Here is a 22,179-nt window from a genome sequence, read left to right on the forward strand (position 1 = left end):
TTTGGAAACAGGTGCATGACCCACAACTCACTGCCATCCCACCATAAACACATATGCATAAATCACCCTTATCCCTGCCTTATACATACACCACCACTTCCTTTCTAATAAAATATACTCTATGCATACCCCCAAGTACATATGCCTGTTAGCACCCAGGTACTGACAGACATGCAACTGTAATGTATGCTATTCCAAATGCAAGCTTATATATTCCTATATACTCTAAACTTCCTGAAGACATGCACATATTACCAAACACAGAGTATGCACACACACAGAAATACAACATACAACCCCCTACACATAAAAAACCCTACTTGTTTCCAGAAGTCCATAAACAAAATCCTAAGTACTCTAGAAAGTCTCACAGATTTGATCCCCCAAGATTGAGTGCAACCAGATATAACCTGATTACCAAAATACAACATCCTTAACAACTAAAGGACACAGTTACAACCACTAACACACACACACATACACACATATACATGACTCCATATTCCCAGAATCACTTGATGTGGAAATACCAATTCCCAAATACACATAAAGTTTCCCAACCCTCTCCAAATGTACTCACAATGGTGTCAACTACAATCTCTACTCACTGTCATTTCCCAAATACACACATAACTTATGTGTGGCCTTATTACACATATTTTACCCCTGCACTCTCTAATCTCACACCCTTCCCAAACCAAAAAATAAAATGAAATAAAAAATTCAATATTTTGTGAATATCAAAAAGTATTCACCAAAATACTCCATTCAAACACACTTTTTAATAATTATTCATAAATCCCACCACATCATAAATAACCCTTATACACTATAAGTACTCAAGCCTCCTAACTTTTATTCCCAAATAAATATACTAATCTACACTCATCTACAGTTTGAGAATGAATACTCAGCCATCACATTTCCTAAATACATTCACAGTCCTAGATTACACAAGTCTGAGAACACATGAGTCTGCCTGAATCTAAAATAACCAGTACTCCCTCAGACCCATAGTACATGCAGCCACTCTCTCACTATTAATGGGTATAGAACTCACTATTAATATACAGAACTGCTCATACTTCTTAATATACTCAGTCAACAGCACACAACACTGTGGAACTCTGAAAATACTCAATTGCATAAACTTCCTATCTTCGAGATGCCTGAATGTAAACCCAGAGTTTCTCATGCCCAAATTAAAACAAATACTCAGCAAAATTCAAACAATTCCAATCAATAATCTTTCTTACAAAGTCTCATACATATTCCAGTCACCTCCAAGGAACACTTAAAATAGATATGAAGTAGGACTGAAGAGGCTGGATACCAAAGGAATTTTCAGAAAGCAGATTTATTGGCTGTAGCCAACCAGTCCAGAGTGTGGTGTATGCCTGAAACATTATCTGGACAGATAATTTCAAAATATTTTGAATTTTATGACTCATGGGGGGAATGGGTCTTGAAGATTCACTTGACAAGTGCTTTTCATTCCATTCTCTAGGCCAGACACAAGTTTCACAAGATTTTACCAAAATATAAAAAAACCTGGCATTTACAAGAAAGAGGAAGCTACAACCACAGAACCACAGTAACCTCTGCATACATGCTGCTGATATGACAATAGAAGAAGCTTAATTATGACAAGGGTCTTTTGTTGGGAGCATCTGGTGTGCTTCAGATACACATATCATCAGACCCCAGAAAAACACACACCAATCAGTATAACCCAAAATGCAATCACAAACTCTCCTTCAGTAACTAAATAGAAAAAACAAGTTACTTATTAACATATGACAATAATTTGTATTTTCAAATGAAAACATACAATCACCTGTATGTTGCAAACATGTATGTACAAAAAAATGCCTCAGAATATGAAGTTCAACAAAAAATCTCAGACATACAGACACTGCTAACTCCTCCTACTCACAAAGGATACCCTCCATTCCCAAGAATAAAAGTATCACCTCAAAGCCCTAAACAAAAAATACACAGCAGTCCACTTGAGACATTATCAACAGAATCTGTATACATCCATGTGCCACATATACATAACTTGAAACACCCCAACATGATTCCATTCTCTCCAAATCTCTGTACACCAAAGATCATGTCCCTAAATTCTCACCTAGACACCATGAACATACATATACATTTTAAAATCTGAGAATCCAGAGATCCAACACATAATGGAAGACAACATCCTAACTCTTCACAAATGCATTCACAATAGTCTTGTTCACAATTGTCCACTATGCCAACAACACCTATAGAAGCACCACTGGAATTCTAAACACATGTCCTGCCAGATAGGTACTCAGCCAACACTGACCAAAGAAATCACACAGAAAATATTTTACACACGACAATGAAACAGTCCCACACAGGATAATTTATGGTGTCTTGTTGCATATCCTTTCTATACCTATACACATGAAACAAATAAGAGCACAAATACCTGATGCTAGAGGAAAATGTTATTGTGTTCTCTCTCTCTCTCTCTCTCTCTCTCTCTCTCTCTCTCTCTCTCTCTCTCTCACACACACACACACACACACACACACACACATACATATACAGAACATCACATACATAATCTGAACACTGACACAACCAGTTCAAGGATATTATCTTGTGGGCCCTGCACACAGATATATAGGAGTGAAGATTAAAATTTCAGCCACATAATTTGTTGTTGAAAATGTAAGAAAATATAAAAGTGCAAAGGAGAGAGCACATTCCCTCCTATAAAACTGAAAGGTACTTGCCAGGACTCAATAACTGCTCAATATAGAGAAAAACTCTTCAAATAATAAGAGAGTCCTCTCAGATAATGCTTCTGGAAATGAAGGTACTCTGTGACACTTAAGGGGTTTCTAAAGGAGAGAATCACCCCAAATAGATTCTTTTGAGTATCCACCATCATCCCAGATAGATATCTTATACCTGGAAAGCCAGATCATTGTGCAATGTGTATTCCCATGCCAGGGCTTGGCTTGTTCACCTGGGCTCCCCCCTAAGCCACATCAGCTCCAATTTATGAATGGAGTCTGTAGTGTTTTCACACAAGAGGCCTTTGGCATTCTTACATGCCCAAATTCTAGCCTGAAGATATTACAGGCATATTTGTTGCTCAAAAAATTAGTGAGTAAATTGTCAGCTTTTCTGTGCTACATTCAGACAGAAGAAGTGAATTTGGTTAGAGGAAGGTCTGGGGTCTCTTGTGTTTTGGATGGCAGCTGTCCTAATCACTTTCCAAACCTGTGAGAATATACCTCAGATCACTAAATTCAAAGGAAGCAAGATTTATTTTGGCTCATGATTTCAGAGATTACAGTCCATGGTCACTTGGCCCACTTATCTCTGGACCTGTAGCAAAGCAGAGCATCTGGACGAGAGTGTATGGCAGAGAAAAACTGATCACCTCATGGCTGCTAGGAAGCAGAGATAGACAAAGACAGAAGTGCATTACGGTCCTCATCAGGGGCACGTCCCCAATGAACTAATTTTCATCAACTGGGCCCCACTTTCCACAAGCTTCCCAATAATGCCTTCAATTGGGAACCATATGTTTAACAGGTGAGCCTTTGAGGAATACCAAATGTTAATGCCAGAACATCTATCCCTTGTCCCCAAAAGCTCATGTGTGTCTCACAGCAATAAATAATTTAAAAAGATAAACAAATAAATAAATAAGCATTTGGACTCCAAGAGTCCACAAATATTAACAGTGCATTCTCAATAGTTCTTGTCCAAAGTCTCTTATGAAAATCAAGGTAACACAATGATGCTGAATCCTGAATTGAAAGGTTTTTCTCTGCCATTCTCTTCTTTTTAATTCATAAGTATAGCTTTCTTTTCTCCCCACACCCTCAACCCTATCTTAATGACTAACTATAGAGTCAGTTAAAAGCACTAAAGTCAGTTAAGAGGGCCCTTGCACTGGGCACTCCACCTTACTATGTCACAGGAAATGTCCAAAGTAAAAGGTATTGGCAGAAGTGTACCAAAGACACTGACTAGGAGGGAAACCAGACACACACACCTTCAGAATTGCAAGCATATAAACAATAACATTATCTTAGATTCACACGTCTGGGATGGGTTCGGGTCCACTGGACCCAGATATCACCCACACAATCCCAGCTTCTCTAAATGACAATTTTTACGAGAGAGTAAGAGAGAGAGAGAGAGAGAGAGAGAGAGAGAGAGAGAGAGAGAGAGAGAGAGAGAATTTTCTAATATTTATTTATTAGTTTTTGACAGACACAACATCTTATTTGTATGTGGTGCTGAGGATCGATCCCAGTGCTGCACACATGCCAGGTGAGTGTGCTATCACTTGAGCCACATCCCCAACTCCTAAATGACATATATATATATATATATATATATATATATATATATATATATATATATATATATATATATATTTAGTTGTCTATGAATCTTTACTGATTAAAATAGGGTTCTAAGAATTGACTCCTCTGCCTCACACATGCCAGGCAAGCTCTCTACCACTGAGCCATGAACCCAGACCCCTCTAAAGGACTGTCTGTCAATACTAGTAAACTGTGCTTGTATCCACCTGCCCAAGACTGAGAGAACAATTCCACATAACAGACTGTATACACTTTCACTCAGCAGCACTAAGCCAGATGAAACCAGGAGCTAGCCATTCATCTCTGAAATGCTGAATTGTTGCCAATGAAGCCTTTTCCTCTCCCACCTCTCTGCCTCTTCAGTTACTGACTGTCATGGGTGGAAGCAAAGCAGCAGAATCTAAAATTTTGTAGCTGCACTGGCTGCAATCCTCATTAATAATCAAAAAGAAAGTTAACATGTTTCCAAGATACAACTACACAGGGGAAACACAACTAGCCCCAAAGGGAAGAAGAGCACAGTAGTAAGGAGGAAACTGAAAAAGCACACCAGGGCACATGTTCAGTGTAGTGCTCCATGAAGTGTAGTGTTCCAGGTGTGAAACTAGGGCACCTGATTGTGTGATTTGGGTCCCCTAAAGCTTGAGCATCCTTACCCCTCCAGCCTGGTCTGATGTGGGACCACTCCCTTGAGCTGCTGTGCTCACGGACTTTCACTTCCCTCAGCAGGTGTTCATAGGCTGCCACTGCTAACCTACTGAGCTCTCCACCACAACACTGGATCCACTCTCATAGTTTAATAAATCACTGTTTCTGGGACTACTGGGTTGCACTCTGAATGTGATATGCACATCCTGGTTACCAGCCTTTCCTCTGAAGTATCAATGCAAACCTTCACAACTCCACGACTCTTCATTCTGTAAGGCTGATAACCAGCATCACATGGACAATACCAAGAATGATGACAGTAGCCAGACCTGCCTAGACCATGGCCTCTGTGAGACCATATGATGTTAGTTACACAGCAAAATGAATCTGGACATAAGGATTCTGAGAATGCCCTGTTCAAGCTGGGTACCCTTACACTCTCTTCACAAGTCATTGAGCCTGCTAAGGGTGGTGTTCTTCTCATTTCTGAGATGCCTAATGGTGGCTTCTGTGTAATGGAACTAATATCTTTACCAACCACTCCATCCTGAGCCCCATCATTACAAAGGTTTCTTTTCTGGAAAACCTGCAAGTACTTTAAATCTTTCTACCCTGGCTTTTGCTCCTGAGTAAGTCAGGCTGAAAGCAGCTAGAAATACACAGGCCATATCTCAAATGCTGTACAGCCTTGAAATATTCCCTGCTGGATTAATTAGTCTTTGTTTTAGTTGCCTCTAAAAACAAAGAACCCAATCATTTCACCTATAAACTTTCATGCATTGCCTTATACCTGAGCTTTCCAGAGACAACTCATATCTAAAGTATAACCCTCCCTTACCTTTAAATAAACCTCCCATGAATTCTAAGTACATGTAGAATGTAGGCCATCTTTTGCCAGAAGTAACATGAGTGGATTCTAATTCAATTCCCATTAAGTAACTTACTTCAACCTCAAAATATCATGGACACAGCCTCTGTTGTCTGCATTTTTTCACATATTCTGGTCTGACCTCACATAAGTGTCACCCGCAAAGCTCTCTTCCAACACTCTAGGCTTTCTCTAGCCTGTTCTTCCAAGCTTTGTAAACATCTTCTTAAAACCAGTTCCAAAGCCTTCTGAGTCACATGACCAGGCAGGGTCACATTTTTTTCTGTGTTAATCAGTCATCTGTCACAGTACTAAAATATCTGGGATCAACACCATGAATGGAGGAATGATTAATTTAGACTCATTGCTTGGAGGTTACAATCCATGATTGTTTGGCCCTGTTGCCTTTGGACCTGAGGCTGGGCAGTATAATATGCTGCAGGAAAACTGCTCACATCAATGTGGCCAGAAAGCAGAGATAAAAAGAAAAGGCAGAGAGAAAGTGAAAGGCTCAGGCCCCAATATTCCATTCCAGAGAACAACCCATTGACATGATTAACTTCCACTACATCCCACCTCCTACAAGCTCCCCTTACCTCCCAATAGCAGCATCCAATGAAGAACAAACTTTTAACTCATGAGCCTTTCCCAGAAGATGACTACCAACTATTAGAATAGACTGATAATCCCTCAGTTATTCTTTCTTCTCTCTCTCTCTCTCTCTCTCTCTCTCTCTCTCTCTCTCTCTCACACACACACACACACTCACACCCATGTACCATCATGCTCAGGAACCATCCCTGGGTCACAGCCAGAAGGAGAATCCGCCTAAGGAGCCAGGCACAAAAAACATCATGTTAGTCATGTTAGTCCCAGGAAGAAAGGAAATGTTGTGGTGTCTCCTGGTGGCCACATTGAGCATGCAGCTGATAGGTCAGTCACTCAATGGTAAAAGAGAAAATAAAGAAGGTGGCACCACACTATGAGACAAACATGAAGATGGGATTTGTTTCCCACAGGAAGAGAATCCTTACCCTTCAGAACAGAAATAAAGAATGTTACTTCAACACATGACCCAATGGAACATAGCTACCAAAACAGAAACTCAAATCTTCTCTGAGATTTGGGGTCCCTGGAAGTCCTGACTAGCCCTGAAGCCTCAGGCTTCCACAGGGAAGAATTAGCTGATCTCCTCCAGCAAGCATCACCCAGGGCACAGGTGATAGCAGGGCAGTGGTTCAGCAGGCTTTCAGCTCATTTTCAGTTGTCTATGAATCTGTATTGATTTATATGCAGTTCTGAGAATTGAACATTCCCAATGAAGAAACTAACAGAATCCACAAACCAACTTGCAATCCCTAGTGTTAGGAGCAATGCTGTGGATCAGAATGACCAGGATCAAAACTTTCCCCAAAGAGTCCCTGATGCCCCACTCATAATGCATGTACAATCTCCTAGATATGAACATATGGTTGTCTGAATACATTTAATTCACATGGATGTCCAGTATTAATAACTGTGCACGCACATCCAACACAAACACACACACACACACACACACACACACACACACGAGGTTTGTTAGTAAACATTTAATAAGATATATAGGGATAGGTAAGAAAGCCTTGACTTTTACTGTATGAGGTATATCTTTCTCAAGACTAATTTCAACCTAATCACTTGATGCCCCTGAATACCAAACTTAAAGGATGGCATCAGCTACCATTGCTGGTTCCTGGCAGCTCCAGCTCACAAAAAATATGTGCACAAAATTCACCTTCCCCCAGGGCACTAACCTGAATTCCAACCACAAATACACAAACAAAACCACATTGACATCTCCATACAAAAATGCACTGCATGGCTTCTAAACAGATGAACATCTGATATCTCCACCCTAAACATACAGAAACACCACCTGTTACTACATGAATGTTTGGAGAAATATACCCTATTCATCCTAAATATTCATGTGTGTTCCTACAATTGAGCATACACATACAACATGGGCTGGGCACATACCTCTACAAAAAACACACTGCTCATATTACCCAATGAATACCCGAAAGGCTCAGACTCTGGCTTATACAACCAGTCATTGCTTGCACTACACAAATCAGACCCACATGAAATCCCACAGTTCTAAATTACATACATTTCACGACACCCAAAGAAAATATATTGTAAGTACACTATGAACCTCTAACATCTGCCAGAGTAAACATCTCAGGAACCCCTATGAATTCAAGACATGCTCAGCCACCAACTTAGACTTCTCAAATGCATGAGACTAAAACAATTATATACCAGAACCACACCCATGTACAAATACCACGAGAATCTTCAAGAATTGCATGCCAAAATAAAAACAAACACAACTCCTGAGCATCTTGTATACACACAGATTCTAAATACACACATCCACAAATCCATAAACATACACCTAATCACTTGGGTGCCTACACACAAAACATAAAAATGTTAATTTTGCATGCATGAGGCAGAGTTCAATACCAGCACACAAGAAAAATCATGCACAGATTAATTTCTATATACGGATCAATATATACATAATTTCCACACAGGCAATACAGACAGAAATAAATCCAAAATGTGAATGTAGAGATTCCCCCAAACACTACACAGTATTCTATGTATTCAGAAAGCACCCTGCCAATCTCATCACCCAAACATTCCTATCCACAGAAATGTCACAGAATTCACCAAAGAAATACAGTTTCCTAGCAACCTCATTCCCAATGAGGAAACTAACAGAATTCACACACCAATTTGCACACACAAGATCTAGCTCCATCAGATCTTATAAAATACAAATATTCTCACTTACAAATTCCAGATAATCCTGGGCAAGTAGAATACACTTTACCTCTACTCCAATTCTAAGAAATAACTGCATCATGTATCCCTAAACACAATTCCCACACTCTCCTGTGTAAATACACAATGTGCAAATACACCTCTTCATCACATACATATATCCTAAATTTTCAATTACAAATAACTTTCTAATATATATATATATATATATATATATATATATATATATATATATATCCCCAGAAAGCATACATAAACTTCCATGTCCCTTAAATACACATACTAATGGACACCTAATTTTTTCTCCACTATTGTTACTAACTGCAATACAAATATACACACATGCATTCACACACACACACACACACACACACACACACACACCTGAGGTATGGTAGTCAATAAAAATTCAATACACAAGTAACTCTTCATAGGCACCTCATCGCTACATGGTTACCCACTACAAACAAATATGCAAATATACCCAAGTATACACAAAATATTTTACCATCTTCAAATACAAACTCACACATTCCCAAATATGAAGAAATAATTCCTTGTCTTCCAAAATACAGAAACCTGCCATCTCCACACCACACAGTGAATATATTCATCCAACTACTCCACAAATTAGTAACTGACCAGCCTTCACACACTCAAGTACATATACATGAATAATGAAAATAAAATTTAGTCAAAATCCCACATACTAAAACACCATGTATGGAATATACATATACCCCTCCTCCATTTCCCAATTTTAACAATCACAATGCAAACCCAGAGATATATACCCAAACACATTCATTAACATAGTCCATATACAAACACACACATTATACACAAACTTCCCAGGGTGCATTAGTTCATGGATCAAAACAAATATACAAGAAGACCACAGGGAAAATATTACAAAAAACAAATTACAAACACCTAAGCCCAACTCCCTGAGTTTATGCCCCTTACTTCTCATGCCCTCTAAATATAGCAAACCCTGATCAGTCTCATAAATTGTCACACTTTCCCTTGATCTCAAGTATCCACCCACATACCACTCACACTTGTGAACACACACCACATTCTCCTCAGTCCATAGAAAACACATCAAGCTCCAAATTAGAAATGAAATATCAACACATTAGGGACACCACCACCCCACCAAAGGAACAGTGAAAACATCTGAAGACCTCTGGATTCTTACCATCCCTCCAGGAGCAGCACAGCATCTCATTTTCTCATCCAAATAACCACCCCATGATTTTCATGCCCATCAAAATGAAAGGAAATTTTTCTGGCGTCCAGAAATACATACAAGGACTGACTCCCTAATGCTCATTAACACACATGACAGCATATAATCAATTTCACTGTGCAAAATTTAATAATAAAATATGAATATCTTTATTGTAAAACAACTTGTGGTCAAATGTTTCTCCTGTAGTCATTTAGCTGCTTTGTTCAGACTCTTCCACCAACAGCCAATCTAGGGGGGCACGTCAATCGTGATGTGACCACATCAGACTCAGCAAAAGCGCTCAGTATTCCGTTTGGCAAAGTCACTAACGTTATGAAAAATGAGCGTCCTTTTGACAACCTGGATGCCAGCTGACAGTCTCTCTAACACAGCTTTCACCGGGGAACAAGATGACTATCACCACTTCATCTTATGGTGATGCTGATTGCTGACTGGGACACACTTCTCAAGCACTGCAGAGGTTCCCTGGAGCACGGGCGCCACTCAGGATGCAAGGGACATGGATGACATCTTGACCTTGGCACCGCACTGGCCAACATGCCCCTCATTCCAGGCGGGCAGGCTGCTGCACAGCACAGGCCTGGTCAGGGCGGCCCACAGCCTTTGGAGGTGAGGAAAGGTCTGCACCCCAGGCTGCCCAGTAAGGCGCAGGGTCCCCAGTCACCACTGTCGCAGACACACACTCAGAAGGAGACCACCGCCCCATAGACGGAAGACTGGGCAGGGATAACTCAGGAAGGGAGAGGGTCGCGGGCCCAGTACCTCGGGGCCTTATGAGGCTGGCTCTGGATGCCACCATGGGAACCATGGCTGACCATGAATGCCCACTGTCCCTGCTAGCGCCTGCATCTTGCCTCGCTGGAACAGCATCCTAAGCTGGAGTAGTTGGATGGCAGCCTGCAAGCGTGGCTTCTAGCGAAGCGCGTGCGCATGCGTGAGAGCTGCAGGAGGGAAACCGGGAGCGCGGTGCAGGAAGCCAGGAAGCGGTTCGGTTAGGGTCGCCTGTGAGATCTCTTCCACAAGGCAGTTCCACGTCCCAGAGCCCTTTTTCAGAAGGAGCGTCTGAAATGACAAAGTGATTTTGACTGCTACAAACCGGCCATGCCTGCAGTAGAGACCACCCTGCTGCAGTACTTGGAAGCATAGGTCCTCATTTGGGCTCAGTGTTTTTATCCCCTTCACACCACTTTTTGATTCGTGTTCACTCCTCCAAACAGCAGTGTGTGCTTTCCTCCTAGTCCATCTGTAGGTTCCATTAAAGAACAGTTCTGGCAAAGAACTATCTCTGTAACACTACAGGAGGAAGACCAGGTCCTTAGCCATTCCCAAAATGTTCCTGATTAGGTAGACATCCAATTTCAGAATTTTCATTTTTTTTTTTTACCCTTCAGCAATCAATGTTAGTTCAGGACTTTATAAGAGCAATGGTCAGATAGAAGAACAAAAAGACATTCCAGTGTGCCAGTTTACACAAATTGAATTTGGCTAGTGTTATTATATGTGCTCTTTTGGTCTAGCAGTTTGAAACAGTGCAAAACTGCATGGGGTAAGGGATGAGGCTCACTATGCAAGACCCCTGAATTAGACCTGTGTCTAGGAAATAAATCTTGCTTTGAAAATCTCTATGGTTTCATTGGTCAATTTCTTTAGTCATGGTGGTAAGAAAAGCTGACTAAAACAACTTCTAACTTCATCTCACCTGAACATCTGCTTTTTTTTTTTTTTTTGATGAGTTTGAGCCCAGTACTTGACATATGCTGCACACAATCTCTCAGGGAACTGTGACCCTAGCTCAAACATCTAATTTTACATTATTGTGTACTATCCATTTACTTTCAATATTATTTTAATATGAATAGGCTTAGATCATTCTATTGCTCTTAACAATAGAAATAATTACATGCATATGGATTCATCTATGTGTATGATTCATTCTATTACTCCTTGACTTTCATTATTGTATTATACTTTTATAATATACATCAGTGTCACTTAATGATACTACTAGTTCATTTGCTTCTATGAAGCAGAGGTTTTGAAAGTATTTCATATATACTTTTCTTCCAAAGTAATTTTTTTCTTTAGTCTTGGCTTTTTTTAAAAAAGAGAAGCATGCTGAAATTAAAAAAAATTTCTTTGTTTTAGTTATACAAAAATCCTTGGGCTGGGGATGTGGCTCAAGCAGTAACAGGCTTGCCTGGCATGCATGGGGCACTGAGTTTGAACCTTAGCACCACATAAAAATTAAAATTTTGTATCCATCAAAAACTGAAAAATAAATATTAAAAAATTCACTCTCTCTCTTTAAAATATTCTCTATTTTATTTGTTTATTTTTATTTGGTGCTGATGATTGAACCCAGTGCCACACATGTGCTAGATGAGAACTCTATTACTTAATGACAACCCAAGCCACACATGCTAAAGTTTTTATTAAAAAATTACATATTACATTCAGGGAAAATTGTTGTCTTTGTAATGATGAGTAGTATCTAAACACATGTGTGTAATTGGGTGTTCTACGTCCTTGTTCAAGTTTTTATTTTCTGATAAATTCTACATATTTTCCTTTAAAATATATATGTGCTGTTTGAAGTAGAATACAATTGTGACATTTATATAATACTGATGTAGTGTTTTGTACTGTTCATTATGCTGAATGTACTGTGGCCAAAATGTGTCTGGACCTTAGATACCATTTTAATCACACTTTATTATTTGTATCTTCTTATGTGAACATTATCTTTTCCTCCACCCTGCAGATTTCAACTGTATGAAAAATTCAGCTCTACTTTTATATGTTATTATGGTTTATAAAGGCAATCATTTTTATGTTTTAATGCTACTGGTAGAGAAGGATTATGTCCTTCAATAGGCACACATTTTTTACAAAAATACAGTAATTTATAATTCATCTGTAGTTCCTAAGAACTTTTCACTTCACATCTTGATCAATACTGTTTATTTTTATATATTTGGTTCTATTTTATCTTTTTCTAATTTTTTTAAGATCCTGAAGTTTTTATTTGTACTGAGCACTTAGATATCACCTGTAAAAATAGGCTATTCAATTCGCTTGGCTGTTCTTCCTTTGGTGTCTTCTTCTTTTCTTATTAAATGTATTCAGTCATGTATCAGGTAAGTAATCTTAACTGTCACTTTTTTCCTTTTAGAGGTACTACTTTATTTTTGGTTATTTTAATGTCCAATTTATTAATTTGGTAACATTTTGTTTTGTGCAAATTTGAAAATAAATTGCTGTGTCATTCATATGATTGAAACCAATGGTGCTCTTCTATTTAAAACTAGACCCCAGTCTTAATGTTATATGAGACAAAGTCTCAGTAAGTCGTTCATCCTCACCTCGAAAACTTTATTATTATTATTATTATTATTATTATTATTATTAATGTGAGAGCAGAATGAATTAAAATTCTTATTCAACATATAGAGCAAAATATTTTTATATCTCTTGAGTATACAAATATATTCAAATCAGTTTTTGTCTTAATACGTGTACTTTGAATAATAATGTTCAACACATTCAACCATGCCTCCTTCTTCCCCTTCTACCCCTTTGCCTTATCTAGAGTTTATCTATTTTTTCCATGCTCCCCCTCCCTATCCCACTATGAAACACCCTCCTTATATTAAAGAAAACATTCCACATTTGTTTTGGGGGAATTTGTTTTTCTTATTACCTCTCAAGCAACTCAGTAAAACCCTGTCCTAAATAAAATACAATATAGGACTGGGGATGTGCCTCCGTGGTTTAGTGTCCCTGAGTTTAATCTCTAGTACACAAAACCAAAATTTGGTAAAGTTCCAGGTGCATACCTGTCATATCACTGAATTAGGAGGTCAATGGAAGATGATCATAAGTTTAAAACCAGGCTTAGCAACTTAGCAAAACCATAAGCAACTTTGTGAGATCCCTTTCTGAAAATTAATAATAAATAAATAAATAAGTAAATTTGTAGATGTGACCCAGTGGTTAAGTGTTCGTGGGTTAAGTCCCCGCAATGCTAAACTAAATATCATGCAAATGACAATAACCAATTCAATTTATATTTTGTAAATTGTTATGTTGATACAAACATTCCATATTCAGATGTCACACAAAAACATCCAGATATCTAAAAACAGGTTTTTTATTAAAGTTATGCCACTTGCAAATGTCTGTCAAAACTACTCATCATACCATTATTAGACATTTCTAATTGAGGTGCTTGTGCTGTCATTTGGATGTTTCTTATCTCAACCTGTCCAAAAATGAAAAAAGAGAACTGCAACAGAATTATAAAATGAACAGGTCTAGGCTTCCTGCAAGCCTCATAGATATGCATACACATATTTAGTCTTGATATTATATACCTCTTTGTGACATTTCATGAAATTATAACATGTTATGGACAATTTAAATTGAAAGAAAAAAAATATTTTATAATCATATGTTATTTGTGAGCTGTACGTGGTCCTGCAAGAAACAAGATGTCTTTATGTTAAAAATTAGGGCCATCACTCCCTGGACAAATGAATCAGAACTAAAGAATTAGGACATCTAAATGATTCACTGAAGACAATTATTTTTGTTGCTGATGTTGTTGTTGGTACCATGTTTTCTCACTTCTCATCAATCAACTAAACCTGTCCCAATTTTGGGGGGCAGACATTTAATCAGATGAAGACATGGGACAATCCTTAAGTCTCAGGGAGTGATAAACTACTATCTAGAAATCTCCATTTCAAAACCATACAATGAAAGCACCATTCAAATTTCTGTGACTTGTGAATTTTTACCATATGAATTTTAATTGTTTTAATGTAGAAGACTCAACATTCAAAATTAATAGTTACTTTTTAGACAAATCCATCAAAATAAAGAGTATTCTTAACTTTTATTAAGAATTATAATTTTATATGCACTAATATATAAATTTTATTGTCTTAAAATGTTAATACATTCACCAAGTTAAAATACATAAATTCATTCAAATTTTAACTATGAATAACTGTGGTTGAAAGAGTTTTTTTTTTCAGAAAAGCTTTAATTAAAAAAAAACTAAATTGAAAATTTCAAGTGGATTTACCACAGGCAATTTTTCACAACAGATTTAATTGAAGCACACTTGGCAATGGTCACATTACCTTCAATATAGATCTATAACATTATTGGGAGAACATGTCAAGTATTACAACATCAAACAAGGCTAAAATATGAACAGAGATATCAGGCCTTGGTAAAAAAATTATGGAGAACACTTTAGAGAATTTTAAAGTAAAACAAGTGAACATGTACTTTACAATTTAAAAGAACACATAAAATAAGACTCATATATTTCACACAAAAAGTTTATAAGTAAAAATATAAGATCATAATTCTGCTAAGAGTTGTATGAAAATTACACAACAGGTTGCACTATTAGACACCAATTGGGAATGATGCAAATGCTCACTGAAATTTAAATGATAAACCAGATTCTAAAAGAGAAGCATTGTAAATCTAAAAGTTAAAAAAAAATCAGAAATGTGAACGATTATGAGAAGTGACATGATGCTGCATGTGGAAAATTCCACACCAGTCCTCATGTGACACACCACAGTCAAAACACAGGTGTACTAAAATATTTCATAAAATTACATTCAAAAAATATCTAAAAGCCCTATGCAAAATACAAATTTTTGAAAATTAGAATGTCATGCTTAACACATTTCTCTCTCTTACTTGAAATAAAGTTACAATATCCAAATATTTTTGCATATTCTCATTTGAAGCATTTTGAATGTAAAGTATTGAATCCATGAAAGTGAGGACAGAATTACACTACTGAAACACTCAGAATATGAAAAAGTATCAAAATAATTATACTCAATGAAGAAAGTCAGACACCAAAAAACATATTGAATAGTTTGATTTATATAAGTCTTTTATGGTCTGAATTTAATATACAAGGAAAGCAGGAGAAGAAGCATGGTTTCCTGAGAATGTGGAAATTAATCTATGGGATATAATTCAATCAAAACATACCCCTACATAAGATAAATGTGTGCATATAATTTTAGGAATACCTCAATGAAGCTATTAAAATATTTCAGCTATTTGAACAATCTTCCACTTAATTGAAAACTACTACCTTACAAACCTAAGAGCTACCCTTTAACATTTCCTCAAATTACCAGAATGCCACATTAGACCTGACTAAAGAGAAAGAAGAAAAACACTGCTAAAACAAATTAGATGCTCCAAATCTTTTGTTTATGAGAAAGCAGTGGCCACACTGGACATCTCAGTTAGGGACCTGAACTCTATGCAGAAGCTATGAACACCATCTTCACAACTATCTAAAAAATTTAGAGGTTTTTTTTTTTTTTTTTTTGGAATCAATTGCTGTGAGCAGTAAACTGGTAGCATGTCATACTTGTTTTTCTTATTTATTCATTTATTTTCTCATTATTTTTTGACAGAAATTCTATTTAGTGTCCTGCATGTGTTAAGATTGTGGAATTGTCATTTTTCTAGGCCTTGTTTTTATTTGGAGGGGATGGAGGTACAGAGCAAATATACTGCTCTTTGAAGCAGACAGGGGGGGGGGGATGGAAAGCATCCCAACACCCCATGTTCTCAGAGATGTGCTATAGGTGAAAAAATCAAATTCCTGGGTGTCATCATGAAGTTGATTTGATGTTCTACTTTGCTAAAATTTAGAAGATGAATAAAATAAAGGGCATAATGAGAGGTGGTTAGGTCCAAGTTGACTGGGTGGCAGATTTGGTAGTGTTTAAGATTGGCTGTAGAGTTCACCTTTTTGAAATCAGCATGTATGGGTGTTGAGAAACTGGCACAGTATCACTCTGAGAATATGTGTTTTTAGTCTGGTGAAATGAGAATAAAGAACTTATATACAGCACAAGGCAACAACATGTGTGACGGTTTTCAGAGCAGGAAGCAAATCAGACCTTCGTGTAGGGGACTAGGCCGAGAGAATTGGCCAAACCTCCTGTTTGTGTGTGTGTGTGTGTGTGTGTGTGTGTGTGTGTGTGTGTGTGTGTGGAGTGGGGGGGGGGTTTTCTGTATAGAAGCAAGCTCACCTAAAAATTGCCAGGCTCTATAGCTGTACTTTTCCCTATTACTATTAGTCTCCTGACACTGTCGAATCCATCTTCAAACACATAATACATTTTTTCTGTGTTTAACTATGGATTCCAGTGTACATTTCTACCCTATACACACCTGCTTTTTGACTCTCCTATCATTGTTGAATTACAGTTGGCCCTGGAGTGAAAAGGGTGCCATCCCTCTAAGCCAGCTTACTACAAACTCTCCCAACCAATAGTATATGACCATCTCCCACTCACTATCAAAAACTTTTTAGCAAACATAAAGTACCTGTACAGGTTCAGTGCTTTCTCTAGACAACACTTGCATGTTCAAAGTCACTTATATTATCAATACAACAAACAAACAAACAAACAATACAACAGCCCAAATCTACTACTGTCAACTTTTATTTTTTTTGAAGGTAGTGTTTTAATTTTCCTAAAATTAATTATTAAATTTTAAGCCAATCTTTATGTATGAATAAGACATTCTGGATGGCTTAAATTAGAACAACACTTAATAACCTAATAACAATTTTAAATTTTCTAGTATGTGTCGCGACCCCTTGCCCGCAAGGAAGACGCAACTCAGGAATCTTCTTTCAGCAGTTTATTCAGGCCCTTGATATTTCTTCTAATTCCTGGTCGGATGCCCCTCCCAGCCTTAATAAAGCATCCCAAGCCCCAATGCGAAGCTGCCACGTGGAACTTTCTCACAGGGTGCTGAAAAACCATGCACCAACTCTCCCAAACAAGGAGTTGCTTGTTACAGACCACAGTGGAGCCAGTGCCATCCTGCAATGGCGACCATAATCTGCAGAAGCGGCTCGCCACAGTTACCCCTTTCTGTTTTCTGAAAACAATACAGGCGAGAGTAGAGGTCCTATCCCACTGTGCAGAAGTGGCTGCATAGTATGGCTCAGTCCTAAGGAGGGCCCTTCCCCAGATCTGAAGCCATATCAGTCGACGCCTTTTTCGTGGGGCGGGGCGTGGACATCAAACCTGCATGCAATAGGACATGCTCTCCTTGAGGTCCACTTCAAGGATCACTCAAGTGCAGTGCCTTGCCTCGCATCCTGTATCGTGACGATGGTGGACGAAGGGGGACAGCTGAGGCTGAACTGTGGCTGTACACAACGACAAACGAGTTGACAGCACCCTGAAAGAAAGGCACGGAGTTTAAGGTGATAGAGAAGCATTAGTGTGGAAACCCACCTGCGTGCAATGGCAGCAAGACCGGCAGAGTGCAAGGGCTTTCCAACACTAAGAGAATAACGAGGAAAGACATGCTGATCCCAGTGCAATGTTATAATAACTTGGGGTGCAACGACCATGTCAAAGATTTACTGTTTAAGATGCGCAAGCCAGACTTGAGGTGAATTGCCATTTTCTAAAGCTGCAAGAGCTTGGATGATCATAGCCTTATCGTGAGCATTGCGGGCCTTGAGGCGACAGAGAAACCACAAACAGAGAAACATACCGAAGCAACACATTGCACCAAAAATGCCTACCCCCACCCACTCTTTAAAAAAGGAAAAAGCAGAAGATATCCAATCGGTGAATTGACCCAAAGTCACGGGATCAACACGGGTGTTATTCAAGACAGCTATCTGGGTTAGTTGAGACTGGATCATGTCTTCCGCTTCCATGGACCAATTTCCAGCCAAATATTCGCCAATGATGCGGGAAGCATTTCTGGAATCATTAAATCTGACAGAGGTTATGCATAAATGTGCACGTTGGTCAACACAACCCAAAAGCACTAAGTCAGCCAATTCTTCTACCTGAACTTGGAGTAAATCTATTCTTTGGTTGGCAGCTAAAATCCCTGACAAAATATGTTGATTAATTGTATTTTGGGATTCAAGTATGGTGGAAGTTTGTTGGACAACTTGATTAATGGTGGCAGCAGTTTGTACTTGATTGGCCATAGCCACTCCAGCCGTAACCGCTGCAGCAGCAGATACCGCCACGGCTGTCACTATAGCCGCTGTGATTCCAAAATCTCTGAGGACTCTAAGTAGCTCAACAATAGGGAATTTATCAGGATCCGCAGTGACCGGGTTTGGGACAAAAGTTGGAATTTTCATAACCACTGCTACAGTCCAGGAACCATTCCAACACTCAGATAAGAGACAGGTAGTATGAGAACAATCCAGCATCCCCGACGAGGTGGCCTTAGCCAAAAGGAATAAGAAGGGGGATTGGACACAGACCATTGCAGGAGGCAATGTGGCATTATACAACAGAGAGTTGAATGAAACAGATGTAAGTCTATTACCTCGTTCACTTTCCCTAACAGTGCCAGAAACATTAGCCAGCCAACTTTTGGCTCCTACCAACTGAGCCAGTGCAGAAATATTGGCTGAAGCCCCCTTTTCATTAGAAATCAGCCATTGAAACCAGGACCAACCTACTCCTGTAGAGGAGCTGGCAATATTGTTAAAGTTATAAACATACCTCTTAAGAGAGGGGGAAAGGGAGAAACCTTTAGCAACTTGATGTTTCTCCCAAGAATGATCCTGACAAGGCGTAAATGTTGGGGGGAAAACAAGATTAGGGGAATAGTAAGGAGAGGCCTTGAAATAAGTGGCATCATGAATACTACTAGAAGAAGGAGGCACTGGGATTAGTACCTCGGAGATAATAGCCAAGGTAGTTATGTTAAGAGCAGAGCCGGTGTTTGCGGGGGTCCCTGAGCCTGATTGCTTCCCCAAAGCTACCTTGCTCAATACAGCACTGATAATGCTTCCTGAGACCTGATTGGACCGCAATGGGTCCTCCCAGTTAGTTAAATTTTTGGTCTTAAGGCTAATGCAATTAGCGTTTCTAAGGCTGAAACAAAAAACTCCTGGGAGATTAACTTGAGATTGATAAAAATTTTCTCCATGTCCCCTCTAGGAGAGGCACAGGGAGCAGACATCTCACATGAGGTAGAAAAAAGAGTGGGGAGGACACTAGAATTACCATGAACCGGCATCAGCATTGGCCATGCCCGTGCCACTGCCCACCACCGCATTGGTGTCGCCTGTGCCATCGGCACCAGCACCAGAGCCAGAGCACTTAGCAGAATGAAGATCCTCATCACAGGATTGTTGTGGTATCTCTTGTTGCTGGTCAGTTGATGTCGAGACTCTTCTTGTCAAGCGTTCAGGGACCCACAACGGTTCCGTACGATCCTGGGGAAAAACACATACAGATCCTCATGCCCATGTCAGCACGGGGTCAGGGCCGTTCCATTGGCCCGTAAGAACATCCTTCCACTTAACATAGCCAATCACAGAGGGCTGAGGGGACACATGTCTATCGGCCGCAGAGCGAGCATGAATATCCAAATTCAAAAAATTAATGGTAAAGAGAGCTAAGGACAGGCGTTCTTTAGGAGTGTGTTCAGCTCCTATTCCCCCTTTTTGTTTTTGTAAAGTTTCCTTTAAGGTCCGATGAGCACCCTCAACAATGCCTTGTCCTTGAGGATTATAAGGCAAACCATGAGTAAGTTGCACTTCCATAGTAGAACAAAAAGCTGTAAATTGTCTGCCAGTATAAGCAGGTCCATTATCAGTCTTAAGGGATGCAGGTGCACCCCATGCTGCCCATGCCTCTAAACAGTGAGTAATGACATTACGTGCCTTTTCTTCCGATAAAGCAGAAGCATGGATAATTCCAGAGCACGTATCAACGGAAACATGCACATACTTAAGGTTACCAAAGTCAGGTATATGTGTCACATCCATTTGCCAAACAACCAATGGCTTTAATCCCCGTGGGTTTACTCCATAATTAGGGGGATGAAGAAATGTGACACAATGGGGACATTGCAATACTATCTGCCGAGCATCCGCTCTTGAAATGGAAAAACGACTGCACAGCGTTAATGCATTAACATGGAAGTTTTGGTGAAACAACTTAGCCCCCTCTAAGGAGGAAGCCAAGCATATCAATTGACCTCTAGTGGCTAAGTCCGCACAGGCATTACCCTGGGATAATGAACCAGGAAGAGAGGTGTGAGCCCTGATGTGCATTGGATAAAAAGAAGCAGTGTGGTTAGAGATAAGCTGTTGAAGCTGAGTAAAGTAAGCAGACACATTGTGGGCATCACTAATAGCTCCCACGGCCTCCAGGACTTTTAGTGCTTGTACCACATAGCTGGAGTCCGAAATAAGATTAAAAGGAAAAGAACACTGTTTAAAAACTTCAATAACAATTTGTAGTTCTACCCATTGTGGATTTCCAGGAGCAAATTGATGCTGGATAGGGGGAGAGTCATTAATTACATAAGCTCCCATTCCAGACTTGGAACCATCAGTAAAAATGTTAACAGCCCCCGGAATTGGACTGGATGAAGTTACCTTAGGGAAAATGATGGGATGTTCTTTAACAAAATGGAGTAATGGATGAGAAGGGTAGTGATTATCAATACCCCCTTGAAACGAGCAACACAGAATAGCCCAGTCGTCTAGAGTAGCACATAAAACATTAAGTTGAACTTTAGTGTAGGGTATGATAAGAGAAGAAGGTGATTGGCCGAAAAATTGAATGCTTTGTTTAATCCCTTTAAGTGCCAATGCTGAAACAGCATCAGGATAATATTCTAAGGATTTTCCTGGGGATACATGTGGGTGGATCCATAGTAAAGGCCCATCTTGCCACAGTACCCCAGTAGGCTGCTGCATAGTGGCAAGCACACATAACTGGAAAGGTTTATCACTCTGGAGCCTGCATAGAGTGGCATGCTGTATAGCTTGTTCTACTTTTATAAGGGCCGCTCTAGCCTCAGTAGTGAGGCTACGAGGGGAAGCAAGATCTGGATCACCCTTGAGAGTAGCATACAAAGGCTGGAGCACAATATTAGGAATATGTAAATATCCTCTTATCCAATTAATATCTCCCAGCAATTTTTGAAAATCATTTAGAGTTTGGAAATCTTGAGTCCTGATGGTAATTTTTTGTGGTTTTAATTTGTCATACCCAATTGTCGCTCCCAAATACCTGATAGAATCCCCCGTTTGAACCTTTTCAGGTGCGATGTGCAGTCCATGTTGAGCCAACAGCATCACGAGTTCTTTATAAGCTTCATTAACTGTC

This window comes from Callospermophilus lateralis, chromosome 11, assembly GCF_048772815.1.
Source record: "Callospermophilus lateralis isolate mCalLat2 chromosome 11, mCalLat2.hap1, whole genome shotgun sequence".
Classification (NCBI taxonomy): domain Eukaryota; kingdom Metazoa; phylum Chordata; class Mammalia; order Rodentia; family Sciuridae; genus Callospermophilus; species Callospermophilus lateralis.